Here is a 13,748-nt window from a genome sequence, read left to right as displayed (position 1 = left end):
TAATCTTATATGCAAGTCAGTAATTTCTACTCTAAACTTTAGAGTTTTGGAAAAGTATCACCACCAAGAAGATTGCTCTAGAACCACTTCTTGTACCTGTTAACATCTGCTCAGTTTCTTTTTTCACAGAGAAATGGGTTTTTACTTGCAGATCCCCCAAAAGAGATCCCTTGAGGGGGAAAAAGTATTCAGCAGATATTTGCAGTTTCCTTTGGTTGTGAGGCAGGAGTGGAAGGCAGGCTTCCAAGCTCTTCACAAAATGGACCTGAAACCAACAGTCACATCACGTTTCTGTGCTCCATTTTGATAAGATCTCTGGAAACCTGTCCCCACCCAAAACAGTTTACTAATGTCATACTTTCCATGGTCCTGGATTATAGACAGAACAGAAGTGAAGTTCATGTGTCAGAAACAAATGCACATATGATTGGGTAACTTGCTCTTGGTATACATTTAAGTAAATTGAGGGGGAAAAAAATTCAGAATATAAACCCCAAATTGATTATCAAAATCAATATAGTTAAAATCCTGATTTAAACTAAGAAGCTAAAGAGATTGGTTTCTACATTATGTCCTAAATCCCAAAAAATGACTTAAGATGCATCCAAAAGAAAGAAAAGTAACTCAATAGCTGCCCATAATACAAGGAAAACCCCATTAGCAGACCTGAAATAAAATAGAATTATAGGGAGCAAAAGTGACTCAAGTGGTAGAGCTCCCACCTCCCACATGGAATGCTCCAGGTTCACTTCCTGGTGCCTCCTGAAAAAACAAAAGAACAAACAACAAGCAAAACAAATGAAGGCGCCAGCTCAGGGAAGTCAATGCGGCTCAGTGGCTGAGTGACGGCTTCCCGTACACAAGGGCCCAGGTTCAATTCCCTGCCCCCAGTACCTAAAAAAAAAAAAAAAGAATTAAAAAGGAGTTTGAAAATCTAAACAGAAAAATAAGACACAATTACGGAGCACTAAAATTATGTTGCTAGATAAAAGAGATCAGTCTCAGGTAATGGGTGGTTTGGAGCTGTGCATATCCAGAAAAACATGTTCTTTAACTCATCCACTCCTGTGGGTGCGGATCCATTTTTAGTAGGAACTTTTGATAAGGTTACTTCAGTTAGGTGTGGCAGAGCCCAATCAGGCTGGTCTTAATCCTGCAACTGGAGGCTTTATAAGCAGAATGAAACTCAGACAGAGAGAGATCCAGGGACAGGCAGAACCGGAAGGCCAGTGGCACCTGGAGGGAAGGGAGAGGCCAGGAGCGGCCGCCATGTGCATTGCCAAGTGACAGAGGAGCCGGGAGCAGGGTCACTGCCGCCAGCCCAGAGCAGTGTGGTCTTCAGGAAGAAAGCATCGCCCTGAGGACACTCGGTTTGGACTTTGCTTAGCTTCAGAACCATGAGTTAATAAATTCCCATTGCTGAAGCCAGTCCTTTCCATGGAGCTTTCTTAAAAAGCCAAGGAAACTAAAACAGATAATTTTAGAGATAATTTTATCCAACATTCCAGGGGGATATATATAATTATCACATGTAAAATTTTTAGGGTTTTAACAAGAATTGTTAGCTATCTATTCTTCAAGAGTAGCATAATATAACTCTGGTACCAAAATATATCATAAATCTATAGCACATTATTCTCTGAGACCAAGGAGGCAAAGACACTGAATAAAATAATACCAAAGAAATAACATCCAAAAACATTAAGAAAAACTCAAAGGTAAATGTAAAAAAAAAAAAAAAAATTTACACTGAAAACTACAAAACATTGCTGAGAAAAGTCAAAAGAGATTGCTAAAAGGTAAATCTGTTTTCTCTTTATTTTGTAACTTCCCTGATCTCTTTGAAAATAACCAAAGAAATATGATATGATTGCAAATCTTTTAAGCAAATTTGTACAATGCTTGCTCATCATGATGTGAGAGGCTTTATAGAATATAGCACAATGTGATTTCCATCCAGGAAATAGAGTCAGTGGTATGTGCAATATTGTCCAGAGATCTGATAAAGTATTTTACTTTTGCAAGCATACACTCTCATAGTAGAATGAAATTCAAGCATACATAATAAGAAATAAATCCTGTCTTTTTAGATATTCCATCCAGGAAGGAATGGAAGTGAGGCAAATAAAAGCTTTCTCTCTCTTTAAATTTTATGGTTGGTTTAATCTGTAGCAATGTCTGCTGTGTTTTAAAAGGTACAGAAAAGAACTGAAAAAGCCCATTAAATAAAAAATCCTGTCACAAGTAATTTATTTTAAAAAATACAGGAAACACAGGGAGAGCCCTGAGTTTGAAAATGGCCCCTTCTTTCCTTTGACGCAGACCGGGTCAGGGATGAGCCAGGGTGGGTTCTGTTTACTTGGAAGGAGAGTCAGCAGTTACTGGCCCCCAGTCACACCAGCCCCCCAACTTCCCATCAAGTTTTTGTTGGTCCTGGCCCTGAACAAATCCTGGCCCTTTCTTTCAGCAGCTTGGAAGAGCTAGGCGCTATTCCTGAGTTTGCATTTTACATAAATTCTGGGTGACTTCATGACCTCCTGCAAAAACCACTGCAAATGTAGCTCATCTGATCACATCAAAAATAAAACCAAACTGTACCCACTCTGCAGTTTCCATTTTAGAAACAAGTTTCAGCCCAGCTCACGCCAAAGGTATGAAAAGAAAGAAATCAAAGTAAACTAAAATAACATCCACTAGGAATCAGAGTCGCCTCCTTCTCTGCCTCCTCCTCACCCGGCGGCGTAAGCAAGGGCAAGCTCCACGGCCCTCACCTTCTGCAGGTGTTAGACGCCGAAGATTCCTGCCTACCGACTTAGAACATTCTTATGAGGTCCCAGGGAAACAACGTAGAGCTTGAAAGTAATAGGCAATTCACAAATTCAAGTTTTACTGTCTTAATTCAGTAAATATTTGGTAAAATCTTTGGTGAAAGTATCACTAAAGACCCAATTCAACTACATAAAAAATTGCTCATGTAAATTACAGCTATTACGTTTGCTTCGTTTTGCTTTGTGTTTGTGTTTGCCTTTCAAAGCACAAAGCCACCTGGTCTGAAGATTTCGTTTGTCTTGGGTTATGAGAAAAAAAACATGAAACAAGTGTAGCCGTCGCTTAGCTGGTCCGGTGCCCACGGCCCACGTGAACCCCCGCCAGGTGGCTTCTTCTCATGCAAGGGGTTAAAATGCCCACCCCCGTACCTGCCCCCTCCTGGCTCCACCCCCGTACCTGCCCCCTGCCTGGCTCCACCCCCGTACCTGCCCCCTCCTGGCTCCACCCCCGTACCTGCCCCCTCCTGGCTCCACCCCCGTACCTGCCCCTTCCTGGCTCCACCCCCGTACCTGCCCCCTCCTGGCTCCACCCCCGTACCTGCCCCCTCCTGGCTCCACCCCCGTACCTGCCCCCTCCTGGCCCCATCCCCGCACCTGCCCCCTCCTGACCCCACCCCCGCACCTGCCCCCTCCTGACCCCACCCCCGTACCTGCCCCCTCCTGACCCCACCCCCGTACCTGCCCCCTCCTGGCCCCATCCCCGCACCTGCCCCCTCCTGACCCCACCCCCGTACCTGTCCCCTCCTGGCTCCACCCCCGTACCTGCCCCCTCCTGGCTCCACCCCCGCACCTGCCCCCTCCTGGCTCCACCCCCGTACCTGCTCCCTCCTGACCCCACCCCCGTACCTGCCCCCTCCTGGCTCCACCTCCGTACCTGCCCCCTCCTGGCTCCACCCCCGTACCTGCCCCCTCCTGGCCCCACCCCCGTACCTGCCCCCTGCCTGGCTCCACCCCCGTACCTGCTCCCTGCCTGGCTCCACCCCCGTACCTGCCCCCTCCTGGCTCCACCCCCGTACCTGCCCCCTCCTGGCTCCACCCCCGTACCTGCCCCCTCCTGGCCCCACCCCCGTACCTGCCCCCTCCTGGCTCCACCCCCGTACCTGCCCCCTCCTGGCTCCACCCCCGTACCTGCCCCCTCCTGGCCCCACCCCCGTACCTGCCCCCTCCTGCCTCCACCCCCGCACCTGCCCCCTCCTGCCTCCACCCCCGCACCTGCCCCCTCCTGGCTCCACCCCCGTACCTGCCCCCTCCTGGCTCCACCCCCGTACCTGCCCCCTCCTGGCTCCACCCCCGTACCTGCCCCCTCCTGGCTCCACCCCCGTACCTGCCCCCTGCATGCCTCCACCCCCGTACCTGCCCTCTCCTGGCTCCACCCCCGCACCTGCCCCTCCTGGCTCCACCCCCGCACCTGCCCCCTCCTGGCTCCAGCCCAGTCCTTGGCTCCCGGAGCCCCTCGGCCTCCTCATCCTGCTCAGTCCGTTTGCCTGCTGTGCTGACGTCAGTTGGACCCACCCATCCACTTCTTTCACCTCCTTCATTCTGAATAAAATAAATGTCCGAGAGAGAGCATTTGCCAGCCCTCTGGCGTGTGAAGCCTCCACCTCCCCTGCCCGCCCTGGGAGGCAGCGCACCGCACCCATCACCACGGCCTCCGGGGTTGAGGGCGCGCAGTATTAGTTCATACATTTGTGTCCTTACGTTTTGGATACAAAATGTACATGTGCTAAATTTTCTCACCAAACTCAAATGGAAGTAACTCCTGGGAGAACTTGGTGACATTTCGATAGAGCGTTCTACACATTTTTCGTAAAGACATAGGTATAAAATGTGCTCACGCACTTACAAAATCAAGGTGTAATTTTGAAACTTTAAAATGCTCTTGAGCTGTGATTTTTATAAGAGAGGAAGAAACGCGAGTCCGTGGTTGCTAGAACGCGGGAAGCCGGGAACTTGCGGATGCTCGGCTTCCGCCCCTGCTCCGAGGCTGTCAGCAGACCCAGGCGCGGCTCCCTGGGGAGAAATCACCTGGAAAAGCCCGAGACGGCCGTCGGCGAGCACTCCCGGCGAACGCCCCACCTTGCTGCCCTTTGCTGCCCTGCGCGCCCGGATCCCAGGATCCTGCTGCCGGGCCGAGGTCTGCTTGCCTGCACCAAGGCCAGCCCAGGTGAGCCCACCCGGGCAGGGCAGGCGCAAGGTGCGTCCAGCCCTCGGAAGGGGAGGGCGAGCAGTGCGGGATGCAACTGGCATCCCGAGGAGGGAGTGCCGGTCTTGCTGCTTTTCTCTAAGGTTGTAAGTCACCGTGTGTAAGAGAACAACTCAGATTAATTAAAGCCGATTTAGAGAGCAGTTTAATGCAATCTCTTTGAACTGAGAAGTGCAGTTTTTAATTCGCTAACTCTATCTTTTAATTTGAGATCGTTAGAGACGCCTAAAACTCTGGGGTCTTTTTTGCATCAGATATAGCCGAGTCCAGCGTGACCAATCAACAAAACTATTTTCAAGGTTCTGAGGACTGAGAAGCACCAGGAATGACCTTTAAAAAGAGACTGGGCTATGTTTTGTTTTTGTTTATTTTTTTCTGTAAAGGAGAAGGTATACAGGATTCAACCCAGAAGACTTGTTTGGGACCGAAGGCCATGAAGACAACACGGAAAATGAAGAAGGAGGTGACATCAGAAAAGCAGTGGAACAGACAAGGTGCACTTCCTGTCCTTGTCTGCAGGTACGGGCAGCTCCTCCCCTGCCTGCCAGCCCTCGCCAACATCCTCTCGGGCTGCCACCACCTGGAGGGGCAACTCCAGGTAAGCAGAACCTTCATGACATGGCCAGTGAGGACCTTCTTCCCCTCTTCCTCAACACACATCCAAGCAAGCCTCTGTGCTCACCTGCCCGCAGCCACAACCTGCCAGAATACAACCTGCCACAACCACAGATGCTCACCTGCTCACAGCCACAGGATGCCCACCTGCCACAACCACAGATACTCACCTGCTCACAGCCACAGGATGCCCACCTGCCACAACCACAGATACTCACCTGCTCACAGCCACAGGATGCTCACCTGACCACAATCACGAGATTCGCACCTGTCCACAGCCACAGGATGCTCACCTGCCACAACCACAGGTGCTCACCTGCTCACAACCACAGGATGCTCACCTGCCACAACCACAGGTGCTCACCTGCTCACAACCACAGGATGGTCACCTGCCACAACCACAGGTGCTCACCTGCTCATAGCCATAGGATGCTCACCTGCCCACAATCACAGGATGCTCACCTGTCCAGGACCATGTGATTGTTTTCCTGAGGTCATGGGGAAGATGCTCAGCTCTGTGGGCTCCAGGACTGCCCTGGTGACACAGCCCAAGAGGCTCAATATCCAAAGGGCCTCCTACATAGAAGTGGTCTCAGCAGTTTTCCCTTTGTTATACTATAAAGGGACACAGCAGTATGAGGCTGGATGGCGTGGCCCTGGGAGGACTCTGTTGTCCTCTCCCTCTGCCCCTGGCACCCACTGAACCTCCTCTTTCCATGCAGCTCTATCCCACCTCAGGAGAGGACAACCCAAGGCTGCGAGTCAGACTGTGTGCCTGGGAGGGACTCAGCACCTCCTCCAGGGGATGCCACACTCCCTGCTCCAAAGTCTCTCGGTCCTGAGGGGGATAAGAAGATCGTCTGTTCCGTGTGTCACTGTGAGGTTCTCATGAATTAGTCCAGCTAAGAAAAGTGGTGGAGACACCCTGCACTCTTGATTCAGGTAGAGAAACATTCCCCAGACTCTGCTGGAGAGATGATCCCTGGGGTGCAGTGACTTAATGTGTTTTCCACACCTACGTTTCACAGGTGTATTTTGACACTTAAACCGTTAGTCTGATATGATATCTGCCAGGGTGTCAATGTAGCAGTTTGATATTACTTATGAATTCCAAAAATAGATATTGGATTATGTTTGTGAACTGCTGTTCCTCTGGGCATATTAGATTGGATTGGGTACAGAGGTTTCACTTTTACCTGATTAAATAATGATTAAGGCTTTGATTGGGCCACATCATTAGGATGTTGAGTCCCTGCCCCCTTGGTGGGTGGAGACTCACAGAGAAACCGCACCGCAGAGAAGGGAGGCTGGAGGCTGATCCTGGAGCCCAGGAAGCAAACACACGGAGAAGCAGGTATGTGAGGAAGGAGACAAGGCTCCTTAGACACAGGCAGAGGCCTCAGGAAGAGAGATGAGCTGTTCACCTGAGTCTACAGCTGGTCTTGTGGAGAAAGCAGAGAAGCTGAGCCTGAACAGACACAAGCCCCGGGAAGAGAGGAGCCCAGGAAGCCTGAACGGCGGCAGACGGCGGCAGCCATTTGCTCCAACACGTGGCAACACACTTTGATGAGGGAAGCAACTTACACTTTATGGCCTGGTAAATATAAGCTTCTACCCCAAATAAATACCCTCTATAAAAGCCAACAGAGTTCTGGTATTTTGTATCAGCACCCCTTTGGCTGACTAATACAGTTGGTGTAATAGGAAATTCATTATTACCACTCTAATTGAATTCATTTTCAATTGTCTTCTTATGAGCACGCTGGCACATGCTAAAGAATACACATTTCGTCTGCACATGAACTTGAAAAGCTCAGGCCCCTCCCGCCCTGAGCGTGACCTGCAGTGGGAGCTCTGGAAGTCCCTTCCACAGTGCACCCCCCTCGGCCCAGGGCATACCAGCTTCCACTGCGCTTACACCAGCCCTCGCAGCTGCGGCCATTTTAATGCACAGCTGTGTGACTCTCGAAACGTTGTTCCCCATTGTTTGATTTGGGAGAGTTATATAAAGGGTAACTTTCTAGCATTTTCCTGTGACCTGTCTCTCTCACTCTCTCCACCCCTATTGTAGCAGTTTGGCATTGTTTATGAATTCCTTAAATAGATATTGTATTGTATTTGTAAATCGATCTATTCTGCTGGGCGTATTCCCTATGATTATATTAAATTCAGAAGTTTCACTTTTGCTTGATTAAATTTAAATTAGGGCTTTGACTGGGCCACATCAGTAGGATGTTGCGTCTCCGCCTCCTTGGTGGGTGGGGCTCACAGAGAAAACAACAGAGGCAGAGGATGATGGAGCCCCAGGAAGCAACAGCAGGAGATCCCACAGGGAGACAGACAGTTCTTTAGACGGGAGCCTGTGGCCCTGGACAGAGAGGTGAGCTGTTCGCCTGACAGTTTGAGCTGCAGAGACCAGAGCCCTGAAAGGCTAAGCCTGGAGAGAAACGAGCCCCAGGAGAGAGACGAGACTTATCCCAGCCTACAGGTGCTATTGGAAAAAGCTGGGACCATGGAGCTCAAGAGGAAGGAGGAAGGCTGGGCCCTCACAGATGTGCCTGCCATCTCGCTCCAACACGGGGCCAATGCCTCTGGGTGAGGAAGTACCTCTTATGGGACCTTGAGTTGGACTCCTTAGGGCCTTGTGACTGTAAGCTTCTACCCCAGATAAATACCCTTTATGAAAGCCAACAGAGTTCTGGGACTTTGCATCAGCACCACTTTGGCTGAGTAATACACATATTATGTTTTCTAAATCAATTGTGTGGATTTGACAACCACGCGTCTCTTGTGTTCACGGCTGTAAAGTATTCCATCACATAAACCTCTGGAACTGTAGCCCAGCTGTCAGGAATTGGGGCTGTAGTCCAGTTATTAGGACCCTCCCACAAGCGATGCCCCACCTCCTCCTGCACCCCCACATTTCCCCTGGCACCCCTGCAGCAGAGGAGAGGGAACACACACCCTGGGCATCTCTAAAAGTAAACTGAAGCAGCAGTGAGGCATTCGTCATAACTCTTGTGTATCTATACTCCATATTATGCCATGTGAGTATTTAAAACACAAATGTAGAGTTCACATTGCTTGCCATAGAAAATGCACATTTCTTTCTTGCTCCATACTCCTGGGGTCACTGGATGCACTTCAGACAGTTCAAGGCGGGTGCTTCTTGGGAGAATTAATATTCAGAAAAAGGACCACAGAACTTAAGCAAAAGAGTAAATCTCCATCTCACCTCAGATGTTGGTCAACAGCGAGCGTGGTGCTCCCCCGGGGCTGACCTGCAGCACAGCTGATGCCAGCGAGCAGGAGGACGGCGCCTCCCAGGCAGAGGTGGACCGGCACCTAGGTCACGCATGCATCCGTTTCCCCGTAGTCAGCATCCTGGCAGATTCTCCCTCATTTCTTACAGCTAAATTTTTATGGAAGTGAATACACAAAGATTTGTGCATCTCTGGAGCATCTTTTCATTCCAACACCTTTAAAAATATTCCATGGAACCCATGTTCCATAGAGCAGATGTGATATAACTCAGTGACTTCTGAATCCACCATACCTACTATTTGATACACTTCCTGTGAAAAATAAATGTACCTTCAGAATTCCTTTTTACAGCTTTCTATATGTCACATGATAGAAAAGAAAAATCTTTTAATTCCAGGTTCAGTCCATAAATATTAAGCAGACACACTTCCTAACCTATAGTTTCCTTTAGTTCATATTATATATATCCTAGGGAGAATTTACACAAGGTTGTTTCATTGTGATTTTTGAGATCTTATGTCTTGAAGAATTGCTGGTCTAAAAAACAAAACTTTCCTTTCTCAGCATTTACCAAGCTAAGCATGTAACTCACTACAAATTTTGCCCTGAGTACATTCTTTCTAGGAGCCTTTAGCATTTTAATGAGAGAACTCTTCCCAGCTCTTCCAAATTTATTTCCCCTAAAGTCTTCTAAATCCTACAAAAGTCAAGAAAAACCTAGACGATGGGGGCTGAGTCAAATTAAATCTGAATTGGAACTTGAACAGAGATTGAAAACAAGGCTTTCCATCCAGACTTGTATAAAGTCAGCTGGAGAAGAATTAGTTGAGGCAGGGAAGGAGGGGCTACATCTTAATCAAGGGGACTTCTCTCTGAGCTCGCAGGGAGCTGTGGGCACAATGGGAAGTCCTGTCCTGGATATTAATCTTGTGCTAATGGCCTGGGTCGAGTGAGACAGAGGAAGAAGATGTTCTCAGCTAAGGAGAAACAGTGGGAGAACCAAGGCAGAGTGTTGAATGGCCAGAATTGCACAGTCCAGGGGTAACTAGATTCTGTCCATGGAAATGCAAAGACGGGCAAATCAAATGCGAGTGGTCACCCAGCAGAGCAGAGCAGGAAGTGCTGGCTGGCCTGGAGCTGGAGCACCCGAGGGACGGGCAGGGCCAGGAAAAATCACAAAAGAAAAGGACAGAGAGAGGCACTGGCCGCAGGAAGTGGCTGCTGTGCCAGTCACTTGTGGCTGGCAGGGTTGGCATTAGTCAGTAGAGCTATGGCTTTATTTCAGCATCACTCTGCAGGGACTGCAAAACAGGGCTCTGTGGGTGGCACTCTGAAGGTGGGAGTTTGACATTTACTGACCTTTCTCTAAGGTACCTTTAAATCGTGATTTCTTAAAATAACACTAGAAATAGTGCAGAGCAATATCACGCCAAAAATATTTTGCATCCTACCCTTTGTGATGACAAATATAGGGGACAAATGTTTGTCCCTTTAAAATATGTCTATTGATAGAGAAACATGTGAGTTGCGGACTGTGATGTGTGGCTCTCTTAACACTGCTCCAAATAAGAGCAAGACCATTAGATTTTAATGAACTGATTTTTCATGGGGATGTGGGAATAACCAACCCAGGTCTCAAAGTAAAGTAATAAACAAAAACTAAATAACAAAACAGCAGTCTTGATGTTTAAATCCTTTTTCTGATGACAAACAATTCTTATGAAATATTACAATGCAACCTCACAAATGGATATTTAAACACCCTTCTTAAAAGAATGAAGCATTCCAGCACCTGACAAAATGATGGATGCTTCCTTTGCCATGTCATTTTATCCATTCTACAGCAATGAAAGGGGAGCTCCAGGCCCCCAGGGTAGGCTGTGACACACCCACCCACCATCCACGAACACAGACAGGCTCAGCCTGGTTTCTGGAATCCTGTTAATAATGAGAGAAAATGCACACTTACAGCTGATTTTCATTATTTGCATTAGTTATGTTCCGAGGTGACGCCTCCATGAGCACCCGATAAGCAAATATTGAACCATTGCTCCTGGGGGAAACACAGTCAGGTTCCTGTAAGCCTTTGTCACAACATTTTTCTCAACCAATCAATACACAACTTTCATGTGTACTTCATTTAAAGACTCTTTATTCAATGGATATTGCTGATTTATTAGCACTGACCTCAGGGCCAGCGGCAGGTTAGCTCACACCTGAAAGAAACGCGTTTAACACATGGCACGAGGCACATCCCAGCCTGCACTTCGGAGCTCCAGACTGCGCTGCAGCACTATCCCTGGAGACTATTTCAACAGCAAAATCATGAAATAAAGCACAGAAAGTGACACTAAATATACAGCAGAAAGGACACTTGCTTACAGTCTGAGAGCTGAAGCCAGAGGCAGGGGGCTGCCTTGCTTGACCCCAGCTGGGAATGCACACATCAGGACTCGTATTTCCCCACGCATGCCTGCGACTGACAGCAAGGGTGCCCCAAGCATTGATTTGGGGGTTACAAATAAATCTCAAATAGGACAATTTGCACATATGGAATCTGCAAACAATGAGGACGGACTGTGTGCACATGTGCATGTGGGCGCGTGTGCATGTGCAGGCATGTACGCCTGTGCATGTGTGGACGTGCGTATGTGTGGGCATGGGTGTGTGGGGGGTGTGGGCATGTGTGTGCACATATGGGCATGCATTCCGCACGCGCAGGCATGTGCATGTGTGGGTGTGGATGTGCATGTGGGGAGCATGCATGTGCACATGTGGGCGTGTGCACGTGTGGGCATGGACGTGCATGTGGGGGGCGTTTGTGTGCATGTGTGGGCATGGGCGAGCATGTGTGTGTGGGCATGCATTCTGCTCCACCAGCTTCTACCCCACATGCCAGGAAAGCCGGTGCTGCCTGCTGTTGAACCCCCTTCTGGACCAGGTGACGTGGGACCGAAGGGGAAAGCCAAGCCCACCGCCTCCTCTCTCTGCGGGCCACCATTGTGGATGGACAGAGGTGGGGGCAGGGGTGCTGGCGAGGCCAGCTCGTGTGCTGTGCTGAGTCCAGCCCTTGTTACAGATGCTGGACTGCTGACCATAGGTATTCCCAGGCCATCCCAGATGACCTCTTCATAGCAGCCACACGTGGGAAGCAACCAAGAGTCCACCACTGGGAGAACGAACTCACAATGGAGGCAGGAATTAATGGAATACAACAAAACGAATGAAATAGTGACACATGCAAGTCTCAGAATAAATCTCTAAGAACTTGTGTTAGTAATAAAGCGATATACAGAGCGTACACGCTGCGCTGATGGATTCTATTTACACGGAATCGGAGAGCAAGGGGATCCAACCATGAGGTTGAAAGTCAGATAGTGGGGGCAGCGTTGTGGGTGGCAGCCTTCGGGGAACTCCGGGGAGGGGGCAGTGCTCCCACGCCTCGTTTTAGACGTGCACCGGCTTGGACATGTGCCTCATCCCTTTGAGCTGTGCACCTCAGATTTGTGAATTTTACTTGTGTGAAGTATGCATAAAGTAAATGTAAATAAAAATATCAGAGTCAGATTTTGTGTACATACATGTATATGAGCACCCAATGAAGTGCCCTGTAGCTGTGAAAGGAGCAGGACGTCTTTGGACGGACGGTGTGCACAGACTCTCAAGCAAAGACCAGATGGAAAACAGGGCCAGCGAGAACACCCTCTTACAACTGCAAAAAAGAAAATAAGTTACTTACCTGTAAACATGAAAGAATGGGCCAAAACTATATGAGTAAAACTTAAAACATGCCTGAAGGTGCAAAATTAGACATGGGAAAAGGAAAACGTATTCATAGTGCCAGTTCCCTCTACAGTTACTGTGAAGAAGTACTTATTATATGAGATTTGTCGATGGGGCTGGACAGGTCAATTATAAAGTCCACTCGGGAGAGCAACACACACACACACACAGAACAGCCATGGAATCTTGAACAAAAGAATAAAGCAACTGGCTAGACTTATCAGATACTAAAGCTCACTATAAAGTCACTTAATTAAAATAGATTGGTATTTGCACATGGATAATTGCAGCAGTGGAACAAAATGGAAAATCCAGAAATAGGTCCAATCACAAATGCAATTTGATTATAAAATAAAGATGCTAATCTCACAGTTGATAAGAGAAATGCAAATTGAAACCACACTGTGATACAATTTCTCCCCCATTAGATTTGCAAAATCTAAGCCTTGGACATCATCTTCCATAGACGTTGGTGGCAATCCAAATGAGACAACCTCTATGAAAGGGAATATGATGCCATCTAGATAAGTTACTTGGGCATTTGTCCATTGATCCAGAAATTCCGCTTCTAAGAATCTGCCTCCACTATGCAAACACAAGAGGCAGGTAATGTAGAGACAGACAGGGGACTTGAGGTTGTGACTCTTCAGTGACTGCTACTGAGAGCTCAGGGGATAGATGCCATTTGGTGTGTACCCAGAGGTCTGACTGGCCGACACGTACGCGCGGCTGAATAACTGCTTGGACGGCACAGACATGGGCAGGCACGGCTGTCGATCAAGCCCAGAAGCAGTGAGCCCTGCTGGAGTGGGCTGGGGTCTGTCACTCAGGGGGCCACGCACCTTAACCCCTGTAAGTCCAGGTGAGCATAGAAAGCTAAAATGCCAGCTCTAAATGGTTGCTCCAAGGGTTAACAACAACACTGAATAGCTGTGGCATAGCAGGATCTTTGGTTCTTTCATTCAAATGACCTTGGTTGAGTTAAGCAGAGGTGGGATCAGACAGTGGATTAGTCAGCCAAAGGGGTGCTGATGCAAAACATCAGAAATTGGTTG

The sequence above is a fragment of the Dasypus novemcinctus genome, chromosome 3 (genome assembly GCF_030445035.2).
Source record: "Dasypus novemcinctus isolate mDasNov1 chromosome 3, mDasNov1.1.hap2, whole genome shotgun sequence".
Lineage (NCBI taxonomy): Eukaryota > Metazoa > Chordata > Mammalia > Cingulata > Dasypodidae > Dasypus > Dasypus novemcinctus.
Note: the sequence above shows the minus strand (reverse complement) of the source record.